The sequence below is a fragment of the Corvus cornix genome, chromosome 10, assembly GCF_000738735.6.
Source record: "Corvus cornix cornix isolate S_Up_H32 chromosome 10, ASM73873v5, whole genome shotgun sequence".
Classification (NCBI taxonomy): domain Eukaryota; kingdom Metazoa; phylum Chordata; class Aves; order Passeriformes; family Corvidae; genus Corvus; species Corvus cornix.
Genome location: NC_046340.1, coordinates 16,640,097 through 16,652,401, shown reverse-complemented (window position 1 = coordinate 16,652,401; position 12,305 = coordinate 16,640,097). Strand labels below are relative to the sequence as shown.

The following is a 12,305-nucleotide window of genomic DNA, read 5'->3' as shown; positions in this document are numbered from 1 at the left end:
GGAAGATACAGCACTCTATTATTCATTTGCAGTATAACACCTATGGTTAAAGAACCTTAAGCACACTTGGTCCTTATTACCTTTCAGTGAGATACCAGCCACTGGCCACTGCGTGTGGAACAGGTTATTTAAAGCTTTGCATGATAGAGAAATATTGTTTGACAAAGCACATAGCAAACAGATGCTGAAACTGCACAAGGTCTTCTCTAAATCCCCTCTTTAGTTACTGTTAGTCAGGATTTCTGTCTTCCACATATCACTAGAGCTTTTTTGCTGAACACAGCTTCCTTGTTATCAATCACTTGCACTTCTAGGCTATGGGACTTGCACCAAGATCTGCATCCCACTTGAGTTTCATTTCATTGTTCCCAAGACATCCACTATGGAACCAGAGTATGCCTAACAATGACCCAGATCCACCTGTTTACATTCTTCACCAAGCCTTATATCGTTCACTTTTTCATGCAAATAGCTCAGTTTAACCCCATTTTGCATCAGATGCATCGTGGAGAAGGACCTGGTTTCATGCCAGCATTCCGTAACAACAAGAACTCTAAGAGAGAAGCCTAGACGGGCCTGTCCTACTTGCCCCAGCTCCTCTACCCCACGTGCAGTTGTTTCACTACCCAACAGTCACTGATCCACTCACACCAACCAAAACGTAAGACTGTCTCCAGTGCTGTCAAAAGGCTGCATTCCAGTAACTACTGCCAAGACAGTCATACTCCTCAGGTAAGCCTGATTATACAAATACTAGGCTTTCATTAGCTTATTACTTATAAAGAAGCATCTTCCTATTGTTTAGTTGAATATCCCATGAACGTTGCAAGAAATCTTTTCTAATTCTAAGCTACTTGGAGATATCTTAAGTATGAATTGCTTAGATTTCAAATGGCAACTCCTAACAAGTACAAGTGTTTCAAGCATCTGTAGACTGACCAGGAAGAAATAAAACTTCTACTAGAGGCCCAGAAGGAAGACAAATTTCACTTGCACAAGTCCCCAGCATCCTAATTCACTCATCACATGTCATGGGAGAGTTAGATCCCATAGAATACATGTAAAGAAAAATGTCCCAAATAAAAGACAGCTGAATTAGAGAGTTCTTACAGATCAACTCAAATTCAGAAGGAAACAGCAAAACTATTGAAGACATCAGAACAAGTGCAGATATAAAACACAACTGTTCTATAAGGTCTGTTTCTGTGATGACACGGCTGCTTTCTGTATCTGGTCATCATAACAGAGTATTTCACAAGCAGTAATATAGTTCTGGTTAAAATAATGAAAGGTAAACATGAAGCAAGAAATCTGACATGAGTATATAGCCCAGAAAAAAAAAAAAAACAATTAGTCAATAAACACTACTAGAAGTCTTCAGTCTTTACAAAGCTGTAACTGTAGCTGGCAGGTTTTTTTAAAGCTTTCTCATTTTTCTTTCTATTCTGTAATTTTCTGCCTTCATTCTACATTTCTTCCTTTGGTTTTAAGTGTCTTATAAACAACTTTTAAAAAGCAACTCCCTGTTTTATCTTCTCTTTTCACCCAAAATACAATTATCTGCAATCCCACCTTGCTTTTGCATCTTCTTCAGGGGCTAAAATTGTACTTCACTCCTTGGCAGCTGCAGAAAGATGAGCTGTACATAAAAAGATATACTTATTGGGTGGGTACCAAGACAGTACTGGTGCTTGATAGCAGATGTTTTGCAGGTACTTGGAATTTATCTGCTGTAGCCTCAGGCAGGATGGGAACTACACTATGTTGGCTGCTATAAGCAAACTAGAAGAATTGCTGTCCCTTCTTCCAAGTCCCAGATGCAAAAAACCCAAACCCAACAAAACTCACCAAAACAAAACTTCCATTATTTAGGAATGCTTATTTCTAAAAGTTTAACTGGCACAGCCAAAGGCCACAATTCACAAAGGCATGCTTATAGAAATTTGCATGCTGTCACAACACATGTGGACCACGTAACTAAATACCCTATTTTCAAGTATGGTAACATGAGACAAATGAAGGCAAGGAACTCTAACCAGGAAAATACACAAATAGTTTAGGGCCTTTAGGGCCCTCTACTGCTGCAAATCTTGCTGAAATCACCTCTGATCCTGAAGACTCTGAAGTGTTATCATGTCAGATACACAGATGCCAAGACAGATCTTCCTTTTGCTTCAAAATCCATATGCAACAACTGACTTCCTATTCCCAGTACAAACTCCTTGTCACACACATCGAGGTAAAATCAACAATCTAATCAGATCTGACAAAAAGTTGGCAAAAAAAAGTTGAAATTATGATGATAACTATTTGAAATATGGTTATGTCTATTATCCTTAATGATAAACCCCACCCTAAATACACATTTTGCCTTGAGATACTAGATAGTGATACATGAAGCCGTCATGATTAGCAAGACATTTAAAAATTAAGTACCCAGTGAGGTGAGGACAAACCTTTACCATTTCTTCAAGTCATGTGATACTTAATATAGTATTTCCCTTAAAAAAATCCCTGAACTTAATGGCAAATCTTCAGGAGCCTTTTTTAAGGCTTCTTACTTTACAGCAAAAGAGACAAAGGCATATATCATTGGGGAAACATTTAGTCATCCTACTGCAGTAAAAAATGGCTGAAATAATACATGGAAGACAATATGGCACTTTGTCAGCAAATACTGCTGGAAGACTCACAGAAAAGAGCTGAAGATTTGAAGAAACAAGTATCAGAACAAATTAGGCAGTGTGGGAGGTGTGCTACACTGTTGGCTGACCTTAGAGATGTTTCCTACAGGTCTCATCCTAGGGTATATGCTGGATTGTTTCAACAGTGAAACACATTGGGAACTTCTCTTTTGTGAGTCACTCCAGGAACGATGTATCAGAGTAGACTCAACAGTAAATTATTTCTTTAATAGAAACAACGTTTTATGAGAAAACTGTGCAAGTGTACACTTATGGGGTTTTATCTGTAACCTTTACACTGGAATCCTTCTATTTTTTATTCCAGTTAAAGCAGTCGCTCCACAACCACATGTGAAATTCTTTCACCGCATCATTCATAGATAAACTAAAGTAGCAATGCTGCAGGCAGAAGTGCACCAAGTGCTACAGGATGTCATTGATTATGTAATTTTGTAAAAATAAGATCTTCAAGCAGTAGAATACCTTGTAAGAAGATGGAGAGCAACCATGATATTCATATTCCCACAGTAAGTTTTGCTACTTATCTTGTGACAAAGGGCTTAAAAGAGTTGTCAAAAGTAACGACACGTTATGCGGTTTTTTCCTACAAAGACAACTGTTCAAAACTGGCTGATCTTTTCTGTGATGACATGGGGCTGTCAGTACTGTGCTACCTACCAGACATTTTCAAATAAAGACACACCTAAGGTGTCCCTTAAAGGTGAAGCTGACATTTTAACAGGGAGCGAGAGAGTAATTGCCTTCAATAAGAAACTCACTCTACAGAGACTGTTTTGAAAACAGATGTTTGGAAATGTTTCCACTGAAAAAAAACCTCCTATAAAAACCTCTGAAAGCTATACATAATTTCCTAAACTTTAAAAATCTTTAAAAAACCCCCAAAACCCTGTTTAAAAACCTTCCAAAAGAAGTGCTTCAGGAAAAGAGAAGAATGCAACATTTTGCCATTAGCCTGCAAGAGCAACTGATTGACATCAGGGAAGATGGAAATTTAATAGATTAATTCCAAGAAGAACCTCTGCATAGTTAGTGTATGGAAGCAGAGAATTAGTATCATGATTTAGTAAGCAAAACCAACAATGCACTTCTTCCACTTGGATCTGTCTTTGTGAGGCATCTCATTTGGATAGGACAGCCATTAAAACCAAGTATTGAAATAAGCTGAACCTAGAAGCAGCCCTTAAAATGGCTGTACACAAGTGATGAACCAACATTTTAAAAAAATTTAGAGAGGCACATTCAATCACATAGCTCTCACTAAATTATTCCTTAATGAAAGTAAAAAACGGTTTTGGTAAAAAATAAAACATATTTTCTAACCATTTGTCTTGTCCTCTATTAATTTCTATTTTTTGTGTATGTTCTCTAATGTGTATAATAATAGTAGAATAGTATGTGTGTAAATTTATAAATAATACACATTTTTGGGGTGTGCTCACAAATCTTTTACTGATAAGGGCATGAGATCAAAAAAATCTTTGGAAACCACTGCCTTAAAAGACCTGGTAGGCTGGCAATATTATTCCAGAGAAGTTAAGGCAATGGCTGATTATACTAAGATCCACATGGAAAACAGTGCTTTTAGTTTTCAACAGAAAGTACTTGAGGTTTTTTGCCCTCACACGTAGATGGCATTTTTAACACTTCAAACTGTAATTTATCTCTGAAGAGGAATGATAATAGCATTAAGGCAGGAACACATTGTTCCCACACAGATATTCACACTCATTACTGAGCCACTTTCATAGCCCGGCCCTACAGTTGCTCCAGTACTGGTCTGCTTGGTTCCTCAGGCCACATATACCCTTCTTCCCACTTGCAGGCTTCCCTTATCTGTGTTAAATAACCTCCAACTACTGCTGTGTAAGTAGCTCACCTTAACCACACACTTGTACCACAATCAAGGTGTTTTTCTGCCTCATCTCTTCATCACTAAAGCCCTGCCATTCCCTTGGGAGTGGTATTACACAGTCAGCTAAAGCTCTGACATGAAAACTCTGAAAAAACATTCTCTGCCCATGACAGAGAGAGAACAGATTTTCACTCATTCATACAGCACCTGTGAACCATTTCAATAGACCCCTTACTTATCCAGGTCCACTACATACACAGGCCTCACACAAAACTCATGAGACCCCCTGCAACCCCTCTTCATGTCTGGATTTGTTCTGTACTTAATCCATAGTCTGATCTGCCCAAGGTCACGAGGCAAACTTAACTACCCCTTCTTCACAGGTTTTAGTCTTCTGTACCTACACCTACACTCCTCAGCTGTTTCTAAGTCTGGTTAGCATGACACTGCAGCTGAAGAGACAACCCAGCAACAACCAGGCTTATCTCGACCTTACTCACAACTGCAAACACAGCACTGATTTTTTTTTTTAATTAAAAAACACCAAATCTTTTTCAAGGTTGGTACATACTACAACATCTTGGGTTCTTGCCTGGGGTCTGTAGATCCTCAGCTGTTGCACATAATATTCCAAAGAGTACTTTAAACATCACAACAGAGTGATCTCATTTCCCACAGCCTTTGCTTTTTTCAACTGAAGCTGGACATTTATCTCTTCCTCCCTGTACCAGGGCCTTTAGTGACACCCTGACCCAGGAGACGCCACTGGTTCCTTTTGCTTGACCCCATGCGCTGGCTGTGCAGCAGTGACTCCCACTTGATCCTTTCCCCAGGAGTTCAGATATGCCCCTGTCAACAGATGTGTTCCACAACAAAAAAATCATCTAAGAAAATCTTTCAGTCAAAAATTATGAAGAATTACAAAAATTGCAAGCTATAGTAAACTGAAATATTCAAGTTGGGCTTCCTGATTTCATTTATTCATATATTCATTTATAGGTCCATTGCTAAATTTTGATTCTGTCATGGTATCTAAACATATTTATTGTGTCTAAGGATTATGCCCCTCAGTGCTACACCACCATCACATTCCTGACACCATCCCTCCTACTACCCTAGGTCTTTTCTTAAAAAGGCACCATCACTTCTGTCAGACATCAATAATGTCTTTCCTGCTTCTGTTCTGCCTGCCAAGTGCCACTTTGCCATTTCCTGCTACACAGCACTTGTGTGAGGAGCCAATTCAGTTTTGTTATGCTTCAACAATGGTTGTCACAGGTATGTGAAGGAGGGGTGCACATGTGCCAAGCGCAGGAGGCAACTACAAGCCTTGTCTCTGGGAGGACTTCGCCTGGCAACACCTCCCATGAGGCAGTGAATAGGAAACACTGTGGAGGGGCTTCTCCAATCAGGTCGCGAAAAGGTCTCCACCAACGGACAGCAAAGAAAGGTTGGACTGGACCAATGGTGCCCTGTGAGCGGGCGGACTTTGGGAGGGGCCGGGGCGTATAAAAACTAACTGCGGTGTTGCTCACGGGGGTCTCGCTGGTGTTCATTCGGCGGTTCGCTCGCTCCCTCCTTTGCCCTGGCCCCAGCCTGCCTTCTGGCTCTCCTGCCCTCGCACCTGTCCTGCCTCTCTGACCGCTGCCTTGCCGCTTCGCCCCGCGTCTTTGCCTGGGCTGCCTGCATCCAACCCTGCCGCCCCGATCCAGCCGGTCGCCGTGACCCTGTCCAGGGTCCTGGTCCGCCCGTCCGAGAACCCACTCACCGCGTGGCCGGCGCCGTCGCCGCGGGAGCCACGCCAGTGAAGCCACGCCTCTCCGAGAGCCGCGCAGGCTCGGTCAGACCCAGCCCGTCCGCAGGCAGGCAGCGTGCGCACCCCCGCCTCCTGGACGCCGACAGCACTGCCCTGGCTCGCTGGTGGTAACGCCCTCTTTTTCTCCCTGTCCCCTCTCTCTCTCCCCCCATTCCTTTCCCATTTTCCTTAGTCTTGCTGTGTCTTTCCTAGCCCTCATTAGTAGGGTAACTCCTTTTTATTTTGTTTTTCGTTACCAATAAACGGTTCTCAGATAACAACGCCTGCCTCGTTTGGCTTAATTTCGTTCCTGAGCATCCATTTTTAAAAGAACTCCTCGCAGTTCCCCACAGTGGAATGCAACAACTTGGCACATGTAAACTGAGCAAAGGTAAATTGTAGTCGCCATAAATTACTTTAAGCCTAATTAATGTTTCCAGCTGTACAAATTCAAGCCAGCAATTTTTGGAACTGTTTTATGCTTATATTTATGTCATGTGTACACAAACTTTAAATCTCGCATTCCAGAAAAATCAGAACTATCCTGCTAGTACAGAACACAACTGAAACCAAACCACAGGATAGGCTGGACTTGAGGTTGCTGAGACAAAGGGTTAATTAACCAAGTTACAGATACCAACTATCAAGAAAGGTAAAGAGAGATCAGTATATGAAAATAAACAAGAATATGTAATAAGAAAAGCATTACACAACTGAAGACCTTTTTAAGCTGAAGGCAACATCATTGTTTAAGAGGTTTTCACACCACTACACCAAATACTTCAGCAAAACAATAAACACTTCAATATATTAGAGCAACAAATCTGCCATGGCTGACAAATGTAAATTGTTTTTCAACTCAAAAAAGTAATCAGCCCATGTAGTACCATTGATTCTTTATCACCTCAATTGTTATTTGTTGTGATTTAGAAGACTGAGAGCCTCCTGCTTGTTCCTGGGTTATATGTCACTTTTTCATAAAGAAATAAGAAATCACAACCTTACAAAAGTTACCATAGAGAAAGACACAAGGTTCATTTACCGTTCACTTCACCCCATACTTTCTTCCTGCTGCCCAAACACAGAAAGATGAGCTACCTACTGAGAATGAAAGGAAGGCAGTTTGAAGTGCCAGCCTGGCCCATCTTGGCAGGGACTCAACCATTAGCTGCCAAGTAAAGGGACTACAAGTAAGTCAGTACTGTAATACTGTAAAGGTATTTTAAGACAAGACTTACTGTTGTATAGTCACCCTCACCTTGTGAAGTCAGTCAGTGCATTTTCTAGCTTTATGAAGATGCTTGAGTAAAAAGGCACAGGAGCTTTGAGAATCGAGGGGGTGTATCTCTGGGGATGAAATCCCAGCTTGCAACTGGAAGTGGAAAATATCAAAATGTTATCACAATTGCCTCAAGTATGCAGGCTAATTCAAACTCAATTCCAAGATAAGCATGTATGCACATAGCACACCCAGGGAAATGGTTCTCTACTGTGAAATCGGTTTTCAGCAGCACTAGCAGGGACAGAAACCTACAAAATTCATTGTACACAGTTACAAGTCTGGTGTCAAAACTAAGCACAGGCTCCCCACCACCTTCTCATCCTCAAGCACACCAGCCTCACTCCAAAGGTGTAACCTCCTTGCACCCAGAGACAAAAGGCACAATTCTCTCAACACTGATCAGACCCGGATTGCACCGCATGCTGTGGATGAGCACTTACACATCTAAGGAGCTCAGACTACCTTCAAGCCATTAATTGTGTAAAAGGAATAGATTGTTTATTCACAACAACAAAAATAAAGCATAAGAGATCTTAAGACACAGCATGATGTCCATAATCATAATCTCATTCACAGAGTTGCAAAACCCTAGATTATTCTCCTTAACACAGCCTCTGGAAGTCGTAAGCTAAACTACTCTGAAAAAGCCCTCTGCTTTACAGTTTGTATCCTCCCTCTCCCCAAAAATTGTGCAGTTCAATTCAATGTGTATTTTTATAAACATATGTGGTGAGAAGCAGAACCCTGGAAGCAAAAACCTGCATTCTCCTTCAGGACTACCAAACTGCAATTTCCAGCTCTATTTGTCCCAACTGAAACACTAAAATCCAAAAGTAAACAAATGAAGAGTAAGCCTTATTAAGACAGCCTCCCCCCATTTGCAACAACACCCAACTATTTTGCTTGCTGTTCTCAATTTGCATCAGCATTCTATTGTCTGTAGAAACATGCATAAGCAGACTTGCCAAAACTTTTAAAGATTCAAAAGCAGGGAAAAGAAAAGAATTTCTGAAAGCTGGTACAGTGGTAAAGACATTCACACTTCTTTCCTAATTAGGACCCGGTGCAAAGGCAGCATCTAGAAAGCACTGCTTAGCAAGAGACTCTGCATATTAAGAAAAAAATAAATAATATCAAGATGTCTACACATTTGGCAGTTTACCAAAATCTCCAAGGGTTAGATAGGACTGGCAGCTGAGAATCAACTCAAATGGTGCTTTCAGTACTATAATGCTAAAATTATGGATTGGAGGGATACTTCAACGAACAGTATTGCTCGTATTTCATGAACATACAACACTAATATCCCAACAGTTATCTTACACTACAATGCCACAAAAAGGAATGGAGGTGAGATGTTTGAACTACTGTCTAGATGTGGTGACTAATTAAGTACTGCCATTTTTGCAAGCCATCTAGATTACATTTGCACAGGTTTAATAGATACATCTTATATAGGTAAGCATATAAAGTAACAATCCAAATATTGATGCCTCAGAACATCCTTGCTATGTGGAGTCAAATCTTTGAAGAAACAATACCAAATAAAAGAAAGTTTTCACAGCAAAAGTTTTAAGTCATCATGCAGTTCAAGCTATGCCACAGCTAGACAGTTCTTTCAAGCCCACTCCTCCCACTCCAAAATAAGACTTGACTCTACTGTAGTGGTGTTTTGTACTGATAGTTATATTTATAACTGTAGATGGATTTCCTAATATAAGCAGAATTCAGTCATTACATTAGCTGGCAAATGATGAAAGAAGTCTAAGTAAAACTGTAAAACAAACCAAGCTCAGAGTAAAATTACTTAATCCTATGCAGTTCAAATGCAAGTTCATCTTTCTCAATACTGTCTACTCGTAACCAATCTATCCATCACACACACCACAAAACCTCTCGCCTTCTCAGGCACTACTACAGTGCAATGGCAATGTTTCAAATCAACTTAAATTAGGCTGTACTACATTCCATTACATGATATCATGCAACAGATGTTACTCTAAGAACACACAGGACAATTATTCAGGATAAACTGCTGTAATCTGAATAGTAAAATGAATGGGTATCCTATATGAAATGGCCGTAGACTTTACCTAACTTTACACTGAAATTCAGAACTTGAATATTATCCAAGTTTGCCATAGTTAACCCACTTAGATTGGCAACCAGAAACAAGAAGTATTCTTATCTTACATAAGCTCAATAATTTTGTCACCAACAGATAAGCCAGAATTCCACTAAACCCTTTACTTCTGCAGTGACCAGTGAGTTAAATGAGGCATTATGAAACTCAAATGAAATGCACTTCCAAGAGGCAAGAGACACGCCCCCTCCCTCCTCAGCTGTGTGGTAACCTTGAATCTCCCTTGAAAATGTCAAATTATGAAAATTAAAGCAGGAAAGGTAGTTCAGCCAACTTAACTCACAGTTAACTTGTCTAACAGCTGTTCTGTTGGAAGTATGGCTGACCATTACACCGTACAGATATGAAAGCTTTTCATATACTACAATTTGTAAGGTATTTTAATTAACACTGGCAGCTTGCATTCCTACTTAAAACGCACTGCCATCTACATACAAATGAGTCATGTTTTACATAAGAGCAATCTCAGAAATGTGTTGCTTCTTTGTTTTTAAATCCTAGGGACATTGTTCCATAGCCTTTGGGCTTTCCTGAGAATGCAGAACTCCCCAATGCCTCTAAGTAACATACTTCCAAACACAGAACTGCCTTGAAATTTAATATGGCTCAAATTTGGCTCCAAAATACAGGTCTACAAAATAAACTTTAAAAATATTTGGAGGGAAGTGGACAATTGTTTAATCTTACAAGAGATTTTTTCAATCGATGAACATTCCCACAATCTTTCTAACTAGACATCATAGCAGCACCTTAACACATACATAGTAAAGCCTAAAAAAACTGAAATGGCTGGTCAGCAGAACAAAAGCGCTATAGAAGGTGAGCACAAAGCCAGCAGAGGCTCCTGCTCTCAGTCAGGTGTTCCCACGCAGTGACACTGCGCTGGGGATCTCCAGACACCCGAAGGCAAGACTGCACCCACAGATATCTGATAGGAGGGCATGGGAAAACAGAGGTGTCAGGACACACAGGCGGACCCCAGTCCGGGGCACGGACAGCCCCGCTGCAAGCACACAGTGCCGCCCCGCACCAAGAGAGATTTTGCGCTTTGCTCAGCCCTGGACACGAAGCCTCACCGGGGCAGGTAGCCCGGAGCCGCTGGACCCTTGCACGGCCCAGGCCGGCCCGGGGAACGGCGAGGCTGCGAAGCAGCGCGGCTCAGCCACCCACCCATCCTCGTCTACGCTGCGCAGGGGCGGCCGCGTCCTTCCCTCCCCTCCGGGGTGGCCCTACAGGACCGCCCTGCGACCCGCTTCCAAGCCGAGCCGTCCCACCGCTCTCGTGGGAAGATGCGGACAGAGACACAGATAGATGGATATAGATCCACGCGTATGCAGACGCGGCAGGATCGTCCTTGGGAGGTCGTCACTTCACCACGTATTGCGAAAAGGTTTTTTCTCCATCGCGGTTGCCAATAGCGCCCAACAACGAACAGCTCCGTTCCCCGGGCAAACCCACCCCCGGCCACGCCACGCTCCCCCAGGCATGATGCGAGGGACCGGCCGCCCCAGCACCTTTCTCCTATTCCTGCCCTATATGGCACAGGGAAATACCGAAAGATCGCTGTTTTCCTCCCGGCCCGGCTCCTGACGAAGGATCGGTGAGCCGAGGCCGCTCTCCTCTTCCCGGGGTTCAGCCCGCACAGCACTGGCCCGGGCTGCTGCTGCCCTCCCTGGAACCGGCAACTTGTTGGGCGGGCAGCGCTACCCGCGGGCGAGCCTGTGCGGGGGAGATGGGCACTGGCGACCGGCGGCTGCCGCTGCTCGGGGGCAGCGCGCTGCCCGCATCCAGAGCCCCGCGGCAGCCAAGCGGCTCCGCGCTCCCGCCGCTCAGCCCCGCGCCGAGTCTTCCCCCTCTCGGCGGCTCCGCACAGACCACACGCTCTATGCAACGTGCAACGGCGGGGCAGGACAAGGGTCCTCGCAGGCTCCTACCGGGAACGCTGTTACTGTAGCATTGCGGAGCGTCTAAGCCCCGCCGCTCTCTCCCTTCCTTCCTTTCCCCCGCTCGCCTGTTGCCCGCTCCCGCCAGCTCGGCCGCCGCCGCCCGCAGCTGCCGCGGCTGCGGACTCCAGGCGCAGACCCCCGCCGGGGAGGGCAGGAAGCGCGTCATCACTCCGGGCCGCTCCACCGCCCTCCGCCCGGCCCGCTCTGAGGGACCCGCGGCTCCCACCCCGCGCCCGGACACCGGCGGGAGCAGAGCCCGCCTCAGCCAAGGGCTCGGAGCTCCCTCTTGCCTGGGCCTGAGGGAGAGGCACCTCCGCCGGCCGCAGCCCTCACTCAGGCGGTGAGATAGCGTCGTTCCCGCTCTGCCCAACCGGCACCACGGCAGCCAGGGCACAGCAGCTCCTTAGGGGAAGAAGGAGGAGAAGAAGGAGAAGGAGGAGGAAGGCCGGAGCAGCCCCACGGGGAGGAGAACGACCCCACAAGGCACCGCCACCAGCGGGGGCCGCTGTGGGGGCGCGAGGCGCCCGGCCGGCCCCTCAGGCAGCGCGCGCGGGCCCGCGCGCCCCCCGCCCAGCCAGGCCC

General features: G+C 44.3%; 1 protein-coding gene across 1 annotated transcript in view; it reads right to left on the bottom strand.

The window, feature by feature from the left end:
* The window catches only part of TLN2 (talin 2), a 146,636-nt gene extending 134,795 nt beyond the window's left edge, over positions 1–11,841 (bottom strand). The window contains 1 exon segment of the mRNA XM_039558008.1: positions 11,712–11,841. The gene's annotated coding sequence lies outside the window, so the exon portion shown is untranslated.
* Between the last annotated feature and the right edge of the window lie 464 nt (positions 11,842–12,305).